This window comes from Alligator sinensis, unplaced genomic scaffold (genome assembly GCF_000455745.1).
Source record: "Alligator sinensis unplaced genomic scaffold, ASM45574v1 scaffold103_1, whole genome shotgun sequence".
NCBI classification, from domain to species: Eukaryota; Metazoa; Chordata; order Crocodylia; family Alligatoridae; genus Alligator; species Alligator sinensis.
In genome coordinates this window covers 1,047,880-1,055,752 of record NW_005842226.1, presented here as the reverse complement: position 1 = coordinate 1,055,752, position 7,873 = coordinate 1,047,880, and positions in this window count along the sequence as shown.

Below are 7,873 nucleotides of genomic sequence, written 5' to 3'. Positions count from 1 at the left end.
CGCCCCCTGCAGCCCCGGCCCCGCAGCGCCCGGCCCCGCCCCGCCCCGCCACATGGAGCCGCCTCTCCTGGGCCTGCTGCCCCCCGCTCCCCACAACCTCTTCCATCTCAGCCTGGACCCACTCACACACACCCGTTTGTGTCAGTAATATCCCGCAGCACGAGAGGGTCTCGCCTCCCAGGCGCCGGGGCAACTCGCTCTTGCTTTTGGACCAGCGCACAGCCTAGTTTCTCCTTCAAGAAGGCCCATGTCTGTCCCCTGCACGAGCGCGGGACGGCTGCACCCAGGCCTGTCACGCCGTGCCGTAGGTTGGATGTACGTGAGCGCAGGACGGCCACCTCTCGGGGCCACACGGACGCCTGCCGCCTCCTCCGGCCTGTCACGCCCTGCGCTAGGCTGGATGCACACGAGCTCAGGACAGCCGCCTCGGGGCCGCACAAGCTCCTGCCACCTCCCCGGGCCTGTCACGCCCGCGAGGCGGGATGCCCAGGATCTCGGCACAGCCGCCTGGGGGCCGCACAAGCTCCTGCCACCTCCCCGGGCCTGTCACGCCCTGCGCTACGTCGGACGCACACAAGCTCAGCTTGCGCATCTATTGGGATGCACGGGCGCCTGCCGCCTCCTCGGCCTTGTTGCGCCCTGCGCTACATTGGATGTACGTGAGCTCAGGAAAGCCACCTCCCTGGGCCTGTCACACCCTTCGCTATGTCGGCTGTACACAAGCACAGGACATCCACCTTGAGGGGCTGCACAGGCGACTGTCCCTCCCTGCGTTTTGTTGGTGTAAATCCACCCCAGTTCCTTCACAGTAGCCCTGTCTATCCCTTCGCTGCTTCCTCTGCCGGTGTCAATGTAACAGGTTATTTGGAGGCAGTCGGTTGTTACTGCTTTAAAAAAAAATACGGCTCTTTTATTGGTTGAAATGTCTTTCAGCAGCTGGGAGATCGAGGAAGGATGTGAGGTGCATATATTGTGCACAGTCCAAAGAGCAGGAAACCAGAGGCCCAGACATAATTGGCTCAGGTTGTCCAGCCTAAATGATAAAAAACCGACGGAGGCAGCCAGTAGCTGCGTTAAGCAGGGACGGATATTTGCGTATTATCTGTACTTGTTTCTCCATGGGAGAGGATTGTTATATTTAAGATCCATGAATCTTGGGTCTCTGCCTTGATGCTGCATAAAAGTGGAGAGCTGTTATCCTAAATGCATTCTTTCTCCAAGGATTTTTTTTTTCTTTCCAGTTTTATATTTAACAACATTTCATTCTGGCTGGTACTTAGGAAAGGTCTTGCTCTGTTATTACTGCTAGTTCCAATAAGTTTGTAGGAGGAGAAGCTGAAAGAGATTCAGGAACCAGCTAAAGAGATTTAGCGTTTTCTTTTTGACTCTAAAGCTGAAACTTTTACCTAGCTTTTCAATTTAAACATTTCTAAGTTTGATTAAAAAAAACAAAACCATGAGCAAATGAGAACGTTTTACAAAACATTCTTCTTTTGTTTTGAAAATTGTGTCCCCAAAAACATCTCGGTGAAAATATTGCAATACTCTCTAGCATGACTTTCAGATCAGGATCAGCTGTGGTTCTTCTGGTGTTGTCCACACAGGTTCTCCTCTTGATGCAAATACATCTCAGACACTTGAGACAGGACTGTTTTGTCTCATGGCATCCCTATAAGATCTAGGTCACATATGCAACTTAGGCACCTTTATACTCCAAATCCTCCAAGATACACAAGGTGGAGTGGGCCCAACCGTCTTTCACTTCCTTTGGAAGACAGAAACCTAAGAGTAGGATTTGGAGTAGCAGCAGGGAAGTGGGGCAGGTTCTGGGATCTGTTGGAGAGCATGGTTAATTTATACAGCCCAGGACGGAGCCCTGCTGAGATATCCTGAACGAGCCATGCACACTCGTTCCAGAATTAACGGCGTAGTTGTGTTAGTACAGGGGTTATTGGCACAGGTACAGCATTGAACTAGCTGCCACATTGCTCTTGCTTCTGGAACAGGCAGAGCTAGCATAGTATCTTTGCCAGACACTGTCTTGAGCAGCGTAAAAGTACCCTGGATAACTCCTCGGTGGATGTGTGTTGCCTTTTGACTGTCAGCAAATACAGCAGACAGTCAAAGTGTATTACTTAAGGACTGTTCGATGGAAATATGAAGAAAATAGCCTCACTACTTCTAGCACATGAAGTTTTGCCTCACCTTGGGGGAGGGAGGCTTTGGGAAGAACACTGGCAGGGGAACTGATTCTGTTGCATCCTGAGACCACCTTGGGCTTGAACTCAGGGTAAAGTGCAACCCTGTCTAACACCTACTGTGTCAGGGGTCCTGATACAAAGCCCACAATCTCTTCTTACCCTCTTAGCAAATGTAGTGCCAACTACAAATGCAATTTTAATTGATAGTTGAGTAAGGGAGTCAGTTGCTAAAGGCTCAAGGGGAGACCCAACTACCCTGTTAATACCGTATTAAAGTACCAAGAAAGCAGTGACTCTCAGACTAGTGCCTCCAAGAATTTTGCCAGTGTGGAAAAATACAGAGTAACCCTGGATAGATAGGACACCTCTAGATATTGCTGCTAGATGGACACTTACTAAGTTGGTGGAACATTCATATTGCTTCAGGACAGCAGAGATCAAAGCTGTCAGGGAAGAAAGGAGCTGACAGGATGCCCAGCTAGGAAACCTCTTCTATCAACTCTAGGTAAATCATGCCAAAAGTTTCTGCTGTGGTCTCTGGAGTAGAGTATTCTGACTCTCACCCAAACTCTCAATGTGGGGTTCACCCAGCCATTGTACAGACTGTCAGCCATGGAGGTGCTGGTTCTGGGAGACGGGAGCTGTGGACAGATACAACACAAAACTGTGGAAGAGGCAAGCTACTTACCACGCAGGTGTAAGTTCTCTCAGTTCAGCCGTTTCAAGTGTGTTCTTACCGCCAGGAAAATGGGGAGCACCTGGCGATCTGGTGCAAACTTCACCACTTCCATATAAATGGCTTCTAAGCAGAGAAGGACAATTTTGCTCCCCCTTTCCCTTAATGCAATGCTGTCAGCACTTGAATGGCTGATCCTTGTATGAAGCCTTGTATGGCAGATGCATTGCTCTCAACTCTAAAATGTCTGTGTGCTTCCTGAGGAAACCACAGCCCTTACATTATGTTAATTAAGATGATCCCTGACATCCCTGAGTGGAGGCACATGCTACCCACATATCTGCAGGTAGAGACAAAAAAAGTGAACTCCGCTGCACATCTGAATTATTCCATCCACCAGTTTAAACCAGGAAAAAAATTGTGCGAGTGTGACCATGACATACATATGGCTTATCTGACCAGCAGATTCTAATCTCAACCCATCTTGCCAAATCACCCTAGGTAAAGTCTGCCACACTGTGTAACATAAGGTCATGCAGCCCTGTGGCAGAAGTCTCAGATGTGTCCTCAATGGTGTTCTTGGACTGAGGCAACCTACTGTTATTGGAAATCCTCATTGTGAAACACAGACTCCAGCTCAGCAAGGGGTCTACCACGGCTACTGCGAACAGTGCAAATTGAAGTCAACGATTTCTCTCTGCTCAGTTTGGTACCCAAGAAGGTGAAGCTTCAAGCTTACACCCAGTCAATTATTGTAGCTGAAGAATTTAAGTAAGATTGTACCTAAATTCCCTGTTTCTTTGGATAAGATACCTTTACTGACAGGTACTTCATGAGTGGCCAAGGAGTCAAAATGCTGGGGAAGCAGGATGTCATTACCAAGAATTGGTAGCTGGATATATGGGGATAGGAAAAACAGGCATGTACTTTGAAGGTCAGAAGCCATGAACTAGTCCATAGGATATGGACTTTGAGCCATCTGAAAGGCAGCTTTCAGTCATCTTTTGCTGTGGTGGGCTGAAGTGGCCCAGCTCAGGTCCTAGAAAGGCTGGTGCTAGGACCCAGCTACTGGCACTGCTTCTCCTTACAGCTGTGTCTGCCTGCAGCAAGTCATGGAAATCTCTCTGCTGTCTAGCCACAGCATGCTAGCATGGACACCTGGAAAGTTCCAGCTTTGCAGGCTGGATCCAATGGCTCTGCAGGCTTGCCAACCTTATAGAAATTAGGATCACCATTCTGAAACTGAAACATCAGATGAAGGTATTGAGCTGGGTCCCAAAACTTCTTTTTTCCCCCCTCTGCTGCACTTCATTACAATAGGCATAAACTCCCTGCCCTTTGCTCCCAGAGCACTTGCTCTGCTGTACTGGATTGGATGTTCCCCTTTTACGATGCCGAGGACCCACTAGTATGAAGTCAACCCAGTCCAAAATACTTGAAAAAAAAAAAAATACAACAGGCTACTGCCAAAAGGACACAGGGAAAGCCTGAGATGGTTCAAGAAAGTTCCTACCAAGAAAATCAAGCTTGCTGCCTGTTCAAAAAACAGACTACAGGGCAATTGAGGTGGAAGTGAAGGGCCAGCTCCAATGAAAAGTCCGTCTCCTTGCTAGTGGTCGAGATGATCATGGAGTTTGAATACAACACTGACTCAGCAAGCACTGACTAAAGTACAGCTGTCTCAAGTGGTTTCTGTAGAGCCACGTCACCCTGGAATTATTTAGGATAGGAGGGGACTCATCAACCAGTACTATAGAGGAGCAATTTTATCAGAAAAACCTTCCCAATGCAGGGAGACTGGTGCAGAGGACTCTACCCTAGATAGATGTGCAAACCTGATAGGAAGGGATTTTGTGATAACTCTGGTACTAGACCCTGTAACACATTGCTCTGTAGGCTGTATTACTTCAGTACCAAACAGGGTGCTGGTACTGGAAGCAGCATAGTCCTTAGGTCTTACAAAGCTCTGCCTGAGTTGCTTTAAATATTGGTACCATGCTACCAGAAAACACTTTCTGACCTTTGACCCCTCATTAAACAACAGGGTAAGCAGTGACAATTTAGTGGCCTTGGCAATAAGCAAAAGAAAATGGAAGCAATCCTAAATTTAAGGTAAATTGTGATGAGGTCTGCTTGCTGTCTCACAGCCACAGGCCAGAAGGAAAAATTAGAAGGGGGAAAGCTTCTAAATCGCAGGACTTGGTTCCAATGGGGACTTTAATTATTGGGATATCTGCTGGGAGGGAAATACAAGCAATTGATAAGAAGCCCGGCAAATTCTTAGTGTGTGTTGGAGATACCTTTTTGATACACATAGTAGGAGAGGGTAACTAAGGAGGAAGCTCTTTTCAACTTGTCGCTCACAAACAGGGAGGGAATTGGTTGAGTGTGAAGGCGGAACGTAACTTGGGTGACGGTGACCACAAAATGACAGAATTCAAGATCCTAAGGGGAGGAAGGAAGGAGAGCAGCAGAATAAAAAGACTCTTCAGAAAAGCAGACTTTAACAAAGTCTAAGGACCAGTAGGCAGGATCCCATGGGAGGCAAATTTGAAGGGAAAAGAAGAGAGTCCAGGACAGCTGGCTGTATTTTAGGGAGGCCCTTTTAAGGGTGTAGGAGTAAAATCTCAATACAACAGAAGAATGGAAGTGCAACAGGAGACTAGCCTGGCCAGACAGCAATCTCTTCAAGGAGTTGAAACTCAAAAAGGAATCCTACAAGAAGTGGAAACTTGGTCATAGTACCAGGAAAGAGTATAAGAGTATTGCACAGGCATGCAAGGGAAATCGGGAAGGCTGAGGTCTGTTTTGAGATGCAACTGGCAAGGAATGTAAGAGGCAATAAGAGGGTTTTTACATTTACTATCAAGAGTAAGATGACGACCAAAGAAACCGTAAGCCTCTTATGGGGGCAATCTAGTTACCAAAATGATGCAGAGAAGTCTGAAGAATTTAATGCCACTTTTTATGTCAGTCTTCACAAACAAGGGTAGCTACCAGATGATGAGAACAGCTGGCAGCAGAGACGGGGAAGGAGACAACCAGCCAAGAGTAGTAGTAGAACAGGTTAGAGAAGCTAGACACTTTCAAGTTGGCAGGGCTGGGTGCATAGCATCCTAGGGTACTGAAGGAATTGGCTAAAGTAATTTCAGAGACATTAGCTATCCTCTGAGAATGTGTGACGGTCAGATGAGATCCCAGATAATTGTAAAAGATGGACATATTTAAGAAAGGGAAGGAGGAAGATCCAGGGAACTACAGACCATTCAGCCCGACCTTGATACCTGGAAAGACCATGGAGCAGGTCCTCAAGGAATCTATTGTGAAGCACCTACATGAGAATAAGCTGATCAGGAACAGCCAGCATGGGTTCACCAAGAGAAAATAATACCTGAAAAGCCCAATTTCCTTCTATGATAAGGAGAAAGACACTGAATGGATGGAGGAGAGCAGTGGATGTGATATATCTGGATTTCAGCAAGACTTCTGACACAGCCTCCCATGACATTCTCATTAACAAGCTAAGGAAATACAGACTAGATAGAAGTGGATCATCAAGCTTAACGAGTAGTCATCAATGGCTCAATGTCTACTTGGGAGGAGGTATCAAGGGAGGATTCCTCAGGGGATTTATTGCAGACACTCTGGAGAGTAGGGCTGGATTCAAAATAACCTAATACAGTGGAAAAAGATCATCCAGTGCTCTAGTCAGCACTTGTGAGGTTTCACTTGGAGCAATGTCCAGCTTTGGGCCCCGCACTTCAAGGAGGTGAACAGACTGGAAAGAGCAACAAAAAGTTATCAGAAGCCTGGGAAGCATTACTTAAGAGGAAAGGCTGAAAGAACTAGGATTAATTAATCTGGACAAAAGAAAAGATGGGGTGGGGGAACAGGGGGCAGGACTTGATAACAGTCTTCAAATACCTAAAGGGAACTTTTCCCTGTGGCTGTAGGGGACAGGACTAGGAGCAATGACCTTAAGCTACAATAGAGAAGATTTGGGTTGAAGATTAGGAGGAACTTCCTACAAGGGTGGTCAAGCGTTGGAACAGGCTTCCTAGAAAAGTTGTGGAATCTCCATCCTTGGAAATTTTCAAGAGTGGGTTGAGCAGGCACTTGGCTGGTATAGTTTAGTCAGGGACGATCCTGCCTTGAGCTGGGGGCTGAACTAGATTGAACTTGTAAGGTCCCTGCTATCCCTATTTTGCCATGATCCTTAGCTAGTTGAGCTTTCTTCTTCTTTACGTCTTCAAGCGTGAGGGCATGGCACTGGCACAACTCCAGCAGAGGGTTAATCAGGAGTGAATGCACACCAATACTAGAAATGGTATAGGCAAATTATTTTCTTCCTTTACATTCTAAGACTTAAAAAAAGAGTCTGCTTTAAAGCCATAAGAAGATGGATCCAAATATCCTAGCCATCACTTAAACATTTAGCTTTGCTTTTCAGCCTTCTGGGCACAGCTGTGTTAGTATCAATTAACATTTGATGTGTCCCCTAATGGAGTGTTTCAAGCTTCAAAAATAGATATGCTACTCAGACTGTGGTCTGTAACTAATGTACGTTGATAATAAGCTGGTTTGACACTCAGAACAATTACCCGTTTAAAATGGTAAAATTGTGGAGATTGGGTGTGGCATGTAACTAGTAATAATTTTTTTTTTAATGTAGTTTTTGTACCAAGAATTCTGAAGACATTTTTAGCAGGATTTCCTCTTCCAAAACAAAGGAAGTGTGATCAGTTTGTGACAACCATTAACATTGCTCATTTGAAGTGTTATGGTCAGCTGCTCATGTTCCAAGGCAGCCACAGGTAACTGTATCTAAAGTATCTCTGCCTCAGTCTGCAGGCACTTCCAATGGCAGTTGGTACATTAAAGTTTTCATCTAAGTGTCACTGACCTCATCCAGTTCACATAAGGATATCACAGCTTCTAGGCTAAGGTTGGTATTTTTTTTAAAGAGGCAACATTTCCTCTACATTAGCCGTTCCTC